The sequence below is a fragment of the Manis pentadactyla genome, chromosome 1, assembly GCF_030020395.1.
Source record: "Manis pentadactyla isolate mManPen7 chromosome 1, mManPen7.hap1, whole genome shotgun sequence".
Lineage (NCBI taxonomy): Eukaryota > Metazoa > Chordata > Mammalia > Pholidota > Manidae > Manis > Manis pentadactyla.
In genome coordinates, this window is record NC_080019.1 from 227,585,834 (window position 1) to 227,597,892 (window position 12,059).

At 40.0% G+C, this 12,059-nt stretch overlaps 1 protein-coding gene across 14 annotated transcripts in view; it reads left to right on the plus strand.

The window, feature by feature from the left end:
- Positions 1–12,059, plus strand: part of FHIT (fragile histidine triad diadenosine triphosphatase) — a 1,315,417-nt gene that overhangs the window by 340,702 nt on the left and 962,656 nt on the right. The window lies entirely within an intron of this gene.

Genomic DNA, 12,059 nt, shown 5'->3' on the forward strand with positions numbered 1-12,059 from the left:
TACTGTGGTCTGTGGCCTAAACCATGGAAGAGTCTTCTCTTCAAGGTAGACTCACATCACCCAAGCTGGTGAGGCTGAGCACTAGCCCTGAATGCCCCCTTGTGATTTTAGAGTGAGTGGCTGGACTGCTGCACCGTGTTGGGTCAGTTCACGCATAATGCTTCCTGTCCTCTATGAAGGTCTGAGCAATGTGGGCAGGAAAAGCCTCAGAAAGTTGCCTGTTTTGAGTGAAAAAAGAGCAAAAGGAGTTGAGTGGCATGGCTTTGTTTCCATATGACATAACTAATGACATGACTGTCAGGCTATAGATAGCTTGATACCAGAGCATGACAATGAGAGAGGTGGAGGAGAGGAAATACAGTTTTCCCTCTGCCTTTTTGAGTTCTTAGCTAAAACCCTGTATTAAAAGATTAATGGAGAAAATGGAAGTTTATTATGTGCACCTTATGTATGTATGGGAGATATCTAGGGGAAAAGGAGTAATTTTTTGAGGTAAGTTAGAATTCACACTTAAGTGTCATCTTAGTAGGGGAAAGGAAGGGAGGGGTGTATTACTTTTAGGGGAGAGGAAATGATTTTTAGGTAGGTGAATGGACCCATAGAGGAATAGATGGGAGGTATGATACTTTGTGACAAAATGTATCCGGGTGTGGTGACAACTCCTAGTGTCCTCTCCACTGACAAGAGCGTCTTCCCTGGTTGATGAAACTTCGGTGGGGGGGGGCGGTGATTTATGACAACTGAGCTCCTTTTGGAGGATTTGTCTTTAGGCAGGTAAGGGGGTTTCAGACAAAGTCTCTCCCTGTGTTTGTTGTTTTTTGAGTGTCCGTATCTCAAAATAATCAATATGCCAATATTCTGGGGTGACATATGCTGCTACTTGCAGTGCTATTGCCTATGGAACTGAAACTCCAAGGCCTCAACTGCCTATAGCCTCCTGCATCTCTCTCCAGATTAGGGGTGCCCTTCTCCCTAATAAAAATACCAAATGGCCATTAGCTGAAGACCTCTTTTCCTTAAAAGAAGTCTTAAAAGGCTGCTGCCAGCATCTTTCTCTATAGCTCTTTGTCTGGTTTTCCATGGCTGATCACTCCCCCCACCCCCTTTAAATGTGTTAATATCTTCTACGAGTTGAAAGTCAAGTTCTGCTGACCTGTTTCCTTCTAGGTGATTAAACATCTCTATTGATTCATTATGTATATAACAGAGCAATATTAATTTTCTCATTTCTAAGTTCTTGTGGGCATACACTTTACTATTGCTCATGTATACTGAAAACAGCAGGTGACAGAGTTGATGAACCAGGTGAATTTAAAAATCAGACCAAATAAGAAAATGGGATATGAGGTAAGTCAACAGAGAATGTGTGTACTGTGGTGTAGTAATCCAGGTGCCCATGATAACTATTGTAAATCATTATAAGAAAAAAAAGAATAAAATCAAAGTTGCTTCATTTGTTCTTTTGTCAGAGCCCACACTGAATGACAGGGCAAATTACTGGGGGCCTTCCAGGAGGTGAGGCTAAGATAGCAGTTAGAGATCTTTCTTTGTTGCTCTCAGATGTGAGTTCTTGAAATCATATCAACTCTTGCAGTAGGAGAAAGCACATGGGAGAACTTGCAGTCATGGTGGCCCTTGCTTAAACTGGCACTCCCATTTGTGTATACTGGCATTTCTGGGTGGCTGTGGAGCCTACAAACCATCTCTTCTTTTCAGAAGACTCTTTCCCTCTCTGTTAATAGTGGTCTGCTGAGTGTTAGCAACCGTATTTGGTCACCACATGGTTTCCTGGCATAAGTTCTCTCCTTTAGAATCAGATAGCTAATCCAAGCTTGGGTCTCCATGGTCTGTCTTCCTGGAATTTAGGATTCAGATACAGGCAGTCAGTTCTCTCTGTGATGTTGCGACTGTGGCAGGTAAACCTGAGATCTGAGGGTGGTCATATTTCTCTATAGGATCAAGGGCAGAGAAAGAAGGAGAGTGTATTCCCTGGGTTCATGCCTGTGTTTCATATCCTGGCTTTGGGGGAACTGGCTATATCTCTACCTCTTAGTTTTAGGGACACTCTTGTACCCTTCTATTACTAACCCCCAATCCACTTTATTCTGACTTGGTTTCTGTGACTTAGAACAAAAGAGACACTGAAAACCAACGACACAGAAAAATATTCAGAACAATATTCCTCAAAAATAAGAATTGATATTCCACAAGGTGTTATAGGATTTAGGTGAAATAGGTATTATCTTCAAACTGGTATTTTAAGGACATTTTTGAATCTCTAGTAAAACTTTGCAAATCCTTCCTATTTAGTTGATAGAACCTTTACTTAGATAAGGAACCGTTCTGAGGTCAATTCCTTTGGACTTGATTAACCTGGGAAATCCCTTCAAAATGACAGAGGCTCAACTCTAATAGAATGTTTAAAGGCCAAAGACTGAGAAACTCTAAAATGTACAGAATTAAAATAAGTTTCTCAGAAGTACCCTCTTCTCTCTCAGAAGTATCCTCTTCTCCTTCCTCACTCTCCACACCCACTGCCAAGCACACAATATGCAAAGATATTTGAAGCTTAGATGGGTGTCTGGATTTCTACTTCATGCTGTAATGAATATCCTGAGATGAGCAGCCTGAAGCTTAGCTTTGGGAATAAAAGGCAAGAATGGCTAGGCTATTTGATTGTACCTTTAGACTCCTAAATTCTATTTGCAAATCAACTTCAAAGAGGTTTGATTTGAGGAGGTAACATGGGAGATAATGTTGCTATGAAAAAATTTAGCTCATTCATTGAAGACCATTTGCTACTCATGGAGGAACGATATGTTACAAAGAAAGTAAATTGCCAATGAATTCCACTCATGAATTGATTGGAAAATGTCATTTGTTCCTAGGAAAAAGGGGGCTCTGATTGTAAGAGAAAGAGCTTCTTGAGGCTCTCTGCTTCTTATTGGTTGCTTCAAAGTGGTGAATTTAATAAGGCACAAACAACTGGAAAGAGAATAGGGAGTGACAGGCATAGAGCAGTAAGTGTAATATATAGCAAGAGAGGAGAATCCATCACGCAGGAACACTTTCTTGGTAGAGAAAGCAAGCGTTGCTGTATAAAATGGGATAGCTTTGAAGGAATTCCAAGTCTTTATTTTTGGCTATTCAACTGTAGACTAGGGTTTCACAGGACTCATGTTAGGTTTAGATGTTATGAAATACTGTTTTCCAAATGGAAATATATGGCTTGTAATTTCAAAGAAATTGAAAGAAAAGGAATGAAGAAAGTGAAGAAAAAGGAGTGCTCTTGGCCATGGCATCAATAATCCTGTTACTCTGAGATCTGTAATGATCACCCAAGGGCAGTAGTTCAATCTCCTGCTGCCATTCCAATCCTCTTTATATTTTTATTTAAAAACCTTCCATCTTATTAAGATATGTCATGGCAGTCTATGTCCTGGTGTGCACATGGGTTTGTCATTGAGACAGGTCATGTAACACATGACACATAAGCTACTTCTGTCATTTTCTGCATTTCTCCACCTTTTGCAATCTTTCTGTTTTAGTTAGGAGAGGATAGACTATGCTGTGATAACAAATGAATCCCCAAATTCCAGGGTCATAACCTAAAGGAAGTGTTATTTCTTGTTCAGAGCATACATCCAACACAATATATATGTCGGGAAGCTCTGCTAAGTGTAGTCATTCAGGGACCCAAACTGGTGGAGCCGCTAATGTCCTGTGGCTGCACCAACCAGGACATACTACCTTCTTCAGGAAGAGAGACTGGAGAATTAAACATTGATTCTTCCCTGATTTAACCCTGAAATTAAATGTTACTTTTTTTCACACCCCATTGGGTAGAGCTAGTCTGGCCAAGCACAAGAGGCTGAGATGTGCAGGCATTTCTATGCCAAGGGACAAAGGAAAACTGAATAAAACTGGTAGTATCAATAATAACATCTATCACAGTCAAACTTCCTTAATTCTTTTTTCCTCCATAAAGCCGGCCCTGATCAGTAAGGCTCACAGCAATAACCTCTTGCTTTGAAGATGTGTTAACACTCATGTATACTATTCATTTGGCCCTTAGCTTTCACTCCCTTTGATATGTAAATATACTGCTTATGCATATATGTCAATATGAATAAATATTTGCATCTTGATGACAAATCTGCTATATTTGATTATGAGCTCCTTGAAAACAGATAATATATAGTTTTTGTACTACCTATAGTGGCTTTCATGTACAGTGAGTGTGGAATGAATATAGTTTATGGGTACAGCAAGTTTTCAAATAGTGGGGAATACATAATAAGAAAATGTGCAAAATTTTAATCTATTCCAGCATGCATAGTGGCTTCCTTATGGGAGGAGATGTTCATAATAAATTAATCAAGAGTCCTTGCAATCTTTCCTGGTCATTTAAAAGATGATTGAGGTCTCTTGTTGCTGAGGGCCATGCATACTTTGTGACAGAACACTTTCAATTTTTCTGGCTTTTGCTCAGCTAGGAACAAAAAAGGAGGAAATCCAAAGAGAAAAGACTCAAGAGTTGAGAAAAATGATTTCCATAATCAAAGGGGAAAAAGGAAAATCACAGGAATCCATTTAATGAACAAGTATGAGAAAGGAGAATACAACAATGGATAAGGCTTGGTGCTTGCCTGAAAAAACTTACAGCCTGGGTGCTAATATAAGACAGTGGTAGAGAGAGAGCTAGATACATGCAGCAGCATGCGAGGCATTTTACCTGTAGAGTTGCCGCTAGACAAAGCTTGAGAAACCTTCTATGTTGGTTATCTATTGTGCCTAACACATTATGCTGAAATATAATTTTTTAAAACTGCAGTAAATATTTATTATCTCATGCTATTTCTGTGGGTCAGGGGTTAAGGACAAGTTTAGCTGGATGCTTTTGTTTTCAGTCTCTTATGTGTCATCTACAGTCATCTGAAGGCTTGAGTGGGACTAGAGGATCCACTTCCAGGTTGTCTCACTCACATGTCTGCAGGTTGGTGGTAGTTGTTAGAGGGAAGCCTCAGTTCCTCCCCATGGGGGCCTCACCACAGGCCGCTTGAGTATCTTCACCATGTGATGACTGGCTTCCCCCAGAGCCGGAACAGAGTGAAAGTGTTCCTGTACCTTATGACCTAGCCTCAGAGAGTCATACCATCGTTTTGGCGGATCTTATCGGCTGTACAGGGCATCCCTATTTCATGTGGGAGGTGACCGCCTGGAGGCAAAAATCATCAGGGCTCATCTTGGAGACTGGGTTTCACACCCACACTTTTCTGAAAAGAGAATCAGATTAAAAATGAATATCAAGTACATTCCTTCCAGAGACTGGAGGGGAGAAGTTGTAAAAAGTAACTGTGGGTGTATCTGTGGTAGGAGTACGAGCCTTGGGAACTGATGATGCACAGAGTTGGCTCGGTGCATCCCGCTGGGCGGACTTCCTCCTTTCTCCTTTCTGTATTCGTCTCTGAGTCACTTCTTAGTCATCACTGCCAAAGCAGAATGATCTTGACAATGAAAGTCTACAATTATACAAAGAAGAACTCTGATTTCCCTCTAAGTAAACCTCATCTGTGGAAAACTTAAGCTGTTCAGTCTATGTACTCTATTTGTGCTAAAAGCAGTGGAGCTATCTGGGAAGAAGTAAGTATTTCTTAAGTTTTGTTTGTGAGAAGATGTGGTGCTCTCTCTTTTCCTCAGCTTTTTTATCTGTAAAATGGGGATAACAATGCCTTGTCCCAGGGAGTCATGAGACCCAAGTGACATAAAGGTGTGAAAATGTCTAACACAGAGCTTGAAAAAGAACCTAATAATAAAGCAGAGGCCTAATAAATGCTTGGTCTTGACTCCATTGAGTCTCTTGGTATAGAATTGCCTGATATTAAGAGGAATGGAATACATATAAATGATTAAGATTAAAAATTCAGAGCCTCATAAAACCCCCACAATAGGTGAATTTAATTACATAAATTTATATAATAACCTGAATTATATTATGTGTGTTTAATAAATCATTACTTTTATCTAAATACTTATTTTTTCCAATGGAAATTTCTGCAATGATCTAAATATTTTGTATGTATGCTGACCAGTAGCCTACAATGGCTGGTAGCCTCATATGACTATTCAGCATTTGAAAAGAGGCTAATGGGACTGAGGAATGGAATTTAGTTTAATTTTGCTTTATTTATATTTAAATAGGCTCAAATGATTATTGGCTACCACATTAAACAGCACAGATTTGGATGTCTAATACATATGATGACTCTCTATATCAGGCAAAAAAAAAAGGAAGAATTTTTGAGTTTTTTGAATAACAAATGTCTTCACTTCCATATACCAAATTTATCATTTATTTTGGGTGGTACTGATTTGAGCTGTTGGTTTGTTGCTATTGAGGAATTTTCTCAAAGCCTGCATACAGATTTACTGCCTATTTTATTGTGAGCTTAGGTAATTGAGAAGCTGAGCAGGATCTGTGTGGATTTAGATATGAAGAACTTTATAGATGGAAGATAGAGCTGGAATCTGCATCCACCTGCACTTGATCCTACTTTCGTGGGAGTCAGTAGAATCCTTCAGGGTTTTGCTCTATTTTCAAAGTTATTTTTCCAAGTTGTATTAATAAGTATCATTACAGTTGATGGCCATATCTTGGGTGCCTAATGGCATCCACTAACATCCCCTGAAACAATGTCAAAAATCATATGCAAATTGCTGGACACCATTTGCATTATGCTCTTGAATAGGTTCTTTGGATAACTTCAGAATGAAATCAAACAACTGATTGGTTCAAGACCTTCAAATTAGGACAGCTTGTGCTTCAACCTCATTGGCCTTCAGCCCTCCTTCGTCCTTATACAGGGCCCTCCTTTGTTCCCTGAATATGCTGTGCCAAGCTCCTTCCTCCTGAATCTCTGGTTTGCTAATATTCTTTCTTTCTGTTGCTCCTTCTTCTCTCTGAAGTGTCCCCTCTCTTCTTCAATAAGAGAGAGCACAGTGAAGTGTATAATACAAAAGCATAGTATATAATATAATGTAAAATATAAAAGGGCTCTGGAGTTAGACTACCTGGGTTAAAAACCCAGCTGTACCACTTAGTGACTGTGATTTCGGGCTGGTGTCTTCACCTGCCTGTCCCTCAGCTTCCTCATCTGCAAAGTGGGAAGGATTATAGTTTTACCTCATTGTTGAACAGATAAGTGAGATAAGTGCTCAATAAATGTTAGCTGTGATTTTTATTCTGTGCTTCCTTGATCTTTGTTCATACTTTTATTCATATTTATATTAAGATGGTGTTGAGGTTCTTATTACATTCTCTGCATTATTGTTAGGTATACATGTTTTTATCCTCCACTTCCATTATGAATAATTAGAAGTAAGGAATAACATCACTTTGATTATTGTATCCTCAACACGTTGCCTAGAGACCAACAAAGAGGACATGTTCAATACATATTTTAAAGTGAATGAGTATATGAATGAATTTATTTATTCCACAAATGAGCATCTTTCAAATTCTTAGCACACCTGAGATTGATGAAGTATAAGACATATTTTAATATCCATTTTCTTTAAACCTTTCTCTTCTATGATATTTAAGGCACAATGGTTTATTAGTTTTTAATGCTAATTAACTTTAGAAATGGCCTTAATGACCTAAAGGAACATGCATTTGCTATCTCACAGTTTCTGTAGGTCAGAAGCCCAACACAGGTCCTACTGGGCTAAAATCAAGGTGTCAGCAGGGTTGTGTTCCTTTCTGGAGGGCCCAGGGGAGAATCCGTTTCCAAGCTCAAGTTACTGGCAGAATTCAGCTCTTTGTGGTTGTAGGACTGAAGTCCTTGTTTTCTTGCTGGCTATTGGCTGGGGACTTCCTTAACTCCTACTGGCCTGTCTTCACATGAAGCTCTTACACCTCAGGACCACTAATGACATATCTAATTTCTCCTGCTTGGAATCTCTCTCATTTCCTGTCTGCCACATACCTGCTGCATCCTCTTCTGCCAACCCTCTCCAACTGACTCTTCTACTTTCCACTTACACTTTCAAGGCTTACTATGACTACACTGGACAGACTTAGATAATCTAGGATGCTCTCCCAATTTTAAAGCCAGCTGACTAGTTACCTTAAATTAATTACACTGCAAAGTCCCATCATAGTAGTGCCTAGATTAGAATAATCAGGGGATAGAAAGCTTGCAGGGACATCTTTAGAATTTTGCCTATCACAATGGCCAGTTAATATAGCTATGTTTAGGCTGATAGAAAAATCAACATATTTTTAATTACCTTTCATCTCATTGAGGGCAAGGATTTTATCTGTTATATTCATCACTTTATATTCAGCCCAGTGCCCATCTCATAGTGTTCCATAAGTATTTGTTAAACGTATTGAATTTCCTAGACCCAAATATTTAGTTTTCTTTTTTAAAAAGATAATTTAGTTCCAGGTTACTAAAATGGCCAAAAAAGCATTAAAAAAAAAATTATTATGTTTGTTTGTTTTTGACTTTGTTTTTTGAGTCTTTGTAACTCTGGGCTTACCACCTGAACCCTAACATCTTTTAAGTTTTTGTGCCGTTTAACCTTTTCTCCTAAAAGCATTTCCTGGACCTCTATTTGGAGCTTTGGGGCAGTGGTTACTAATGGATCATGAGGGACCAACGAGGAGTAGTGACGAGGTGATGACAGTAGTGATCATGGTGGTTTGGTCAGGGTAGGCCAGTAGTTTGCAGTCAAGGGCAGTCTTGCTGGCCAGGTGACAGTTGGCGATGTCTGAAGGCAGTTGGGGTTGTCCTGATTAGGGGAGAAGGTACAACTGGCATCTAGTGGGTACAGGCTAGGAATGCTGCTGCCTATCCTATAACGTGTAGGGCAGCCCCATAACAAAGAATTAGGTAGTCTAAGGTACTGCCCAGGTTGAGAAACCCTGAGGTAGGCTGTCTGCTGTAATGAGCAACATCAAATCTCAGTAACCAACAGAGAAAAAAAGGCTTATTTCTTACTCATTCAGAATCCTTTGCAAATGTTTCTGAAGGGTAGCTTGCCTGGGAGGGTTTTGGGTGGGATCCATGTTCCTTCCATTTTGTGGTTCTAACTTCTTCAACAAATAGCCATCAAGATAACTGAGGAAGGAAGAGGAAAGGGTTAGGCGTAGAGCTTGGAGGCTTTCCAGGCCCATCCAGGGAGCGGTATATCTCTCTTTTGCCACCTTCCATCGATCAGAACTCAGTTATTTGGACTCACCTAACTGTTGGAGCTGGGGAATATGGTCCAGCTGTGTGCCTGGGTGAATAAGGTGGTCTCTGTCTGAAGAGAGTTGCTACCAGCAGCAGAAACAGCATTAATACCAACAGCATTTAACACCTGTTAAGCTCTTTCGTGCCGGACTTGCGTAACACCGTTTGCCTGATGGTGTGACTGAGGCTCAGAAAGGTTGAATTCCTGGTCTAATTCATGCAAAGTCTGTGAGGTGAACCCAGGTCTTTCTCAATCCAGAGTACATGTGCTTACTCTGTACTGTAGCTGGGGAGGAATTGAATACTACTCTTAGTGGGGCTTCATTTTTATGAACTAGAAACTCTACCCGTAAGCATCATTAATGCAGAATGTTCAACGCTTCTAAAACTGCTTAAACAATCTTTCCTAAAGAGCTGCTGAAATCCTTTTGAGGGAATATCAATATACGGAGTGCATTCCAAGTTTTTATCTCAATCACAAAAGAATAGACAGGAAGAGATGAATATCATGGGTGAAGGCTATTGTACTGCTTTTAAATCATTCTGTCGCACTTAGGCATTGCAGCCCATAATTATATATATATTTCATATAAGTCTTTAGTACTCCAGGGGGATTGCTGGCCTAGGTAATGAGCACTGTTAGGAATCTTGACAGCAAACTTTAAATGGTTTCAGTGCCACAGAGTTTCAAGCGAGGGGACCTTTCTTGAAGTGAATGGCTTTTCTGTCCTATTTGGGTAGTTTATTCTTATCCTTCTCATATTAGTGGTGGGCCTTGTGTCACATGTAATAGCTATAATAAGGCATCCACCAAAGCTCCCTTTTAGGGCTGGGAGTCACTTGGGGTTTTATTGTCCTGGATCAAGATGGAAGAGAGAACAGAAGCCCCCACTTTATAAAGGCCACACTGGTACACAAAGCAATATGGGCGGGTGAGAGCTGTGAATAGAGTTCAGAATCTTCTTTTAGAATGAACAGCAGCTGTTTCCTGGAATGTTCTTCCCAACTTCTTCAGGGTCTGAAAGCTGGTCACAGATGTGATGGCTCTGAATGCTCCTGCCTTCATTATGAGCTCCTGCTTTGACCATGTCATAGCACAAACTTCTCAAAAAAATCTCTATTTTTTTGCCACTAAAATAGAACCATAGGGCATGTTAGGAAGTACACTGAATTTTTTCCTTACTATATAGTAAAAGGTACAGCCCAGTCATTAAAACTACCCTTGATAATTTTTTTTCTATTCTTATTAATTTGTTTTGAATCTGTTTTTCATGTGTCCTCCAACTTTTAAATGCCCTCCCTCCCAAGATGGTGTCAGCATAATGGTAAGTTACAATGGGTCATTCCATGGATATACATGAAGCTTATAATATGGCAGAATCACAAGCATGATGCTGACCTTCTTGGACTTTATAGTTTAAAGGAGAAGACAGTCATTAACCAATGGTCACAGTGTGATGAGTATTAATAAAGGGGGAGGAAGTGAGTGCTATGGGAGGTGAACCATGTTGGTTTTGGAGTGAAGCATGACTAGGGAGGACCTCCAGCTAAGTATGAGTAGGCATAAGATGGGTGAAGAGGGTGTCCACGATGTTGCATGGCCTTGAGGCCTGAGAGAGTGTGGTAGGGTGTATGCACTGAAGGAAGATGGCAGGTGGGAGCATAGAGAGGGCGATGTGGTGGACAGGCAGGGGCAGATCAGGAAAGGCCTGTGGATAGTGGATAGTGGTAAGGTTTGGGGTTTTTATCACAGAAGCAGTCATGAGCTGTTGAAGCTCTTCAGGTAGAGGAAGGGTAGGAAGTTATTTGGATTTTTAAAAAGATCACTTTGGCTGCAGTATGGAGAAGGGGTTAAACTGAGGAAAATTGGAAGCTGAGAAATAAGTTGGACATCTTGTGCTAGGGTTGTAATTCTGCTCTTCTTAGTCTGATGAGTCGCCCCTTGTTTCCCATTTCTGTGCCTTTAGTAATTTGAGGACATCACTGCATCACCACTCTTCTACCTCAGTCAACTCAGAAGATCTCATCTGTCTTGAATGCATTGCCGTCTTGGTTGATGGCCTCTAAACCTTTTCCATTGCAGGATTCCCCTGTGCATATCTTCTGCCAAATTAGATATTGAGAACACTCTCCTTTTCCTTTCCATCAAATGCTTTAAGTGACACACACCCTCATAATTACAATTGAATTTCTCTTGTCTGAGCAAAGGTGATGTGTCTTGCCCTTAAAATAATTTGTTTCTTTAAGCTTATACCCTCATATTACCTAGCATAGATGTTTATATGATTCTTTGCTTTTCTTGCTTGCCTTTATTTCTTTTAGATTGGTTTCATCTTTATTCTAGCTCATTCTTCTTGTCAGTCTTACATGAAGAGTTCCTTAGGGCTGGAGAGAGGGAACATGTAGCCTTCTAAGCTATGAAATATATACCACTGAGCACCAGATCTCAGGGGGAGGGGTGCAGTGCCACAGGATAAAACAATGCTTGTAGTTACTTTTGACCCTTAACAAATGGAGATTGATGTTAGGGTGGTATGTGAATTATGAATGCTTTCTGTTAAAAGCAAATATTGGTTAAACCAATATTAAACCAATAAATAGTGGTTAAACCTATAAGGATATTTATTTACTTAAAAGAACACAGGAGGTAAAGGGTCTCAGGGATGGTTTAGTAGCTCAGTGATTTAATGAATGACCTAGTGTCTTTCATCATCAGGTTCTTTCAGTTCTTGGCTTGTTGCCTCATGGTCAAAAGATGTTTGGTGCAGCTCTAAGAACAAAATTTTCACATGACAGCATCCAAAACAGGGGAGCAGA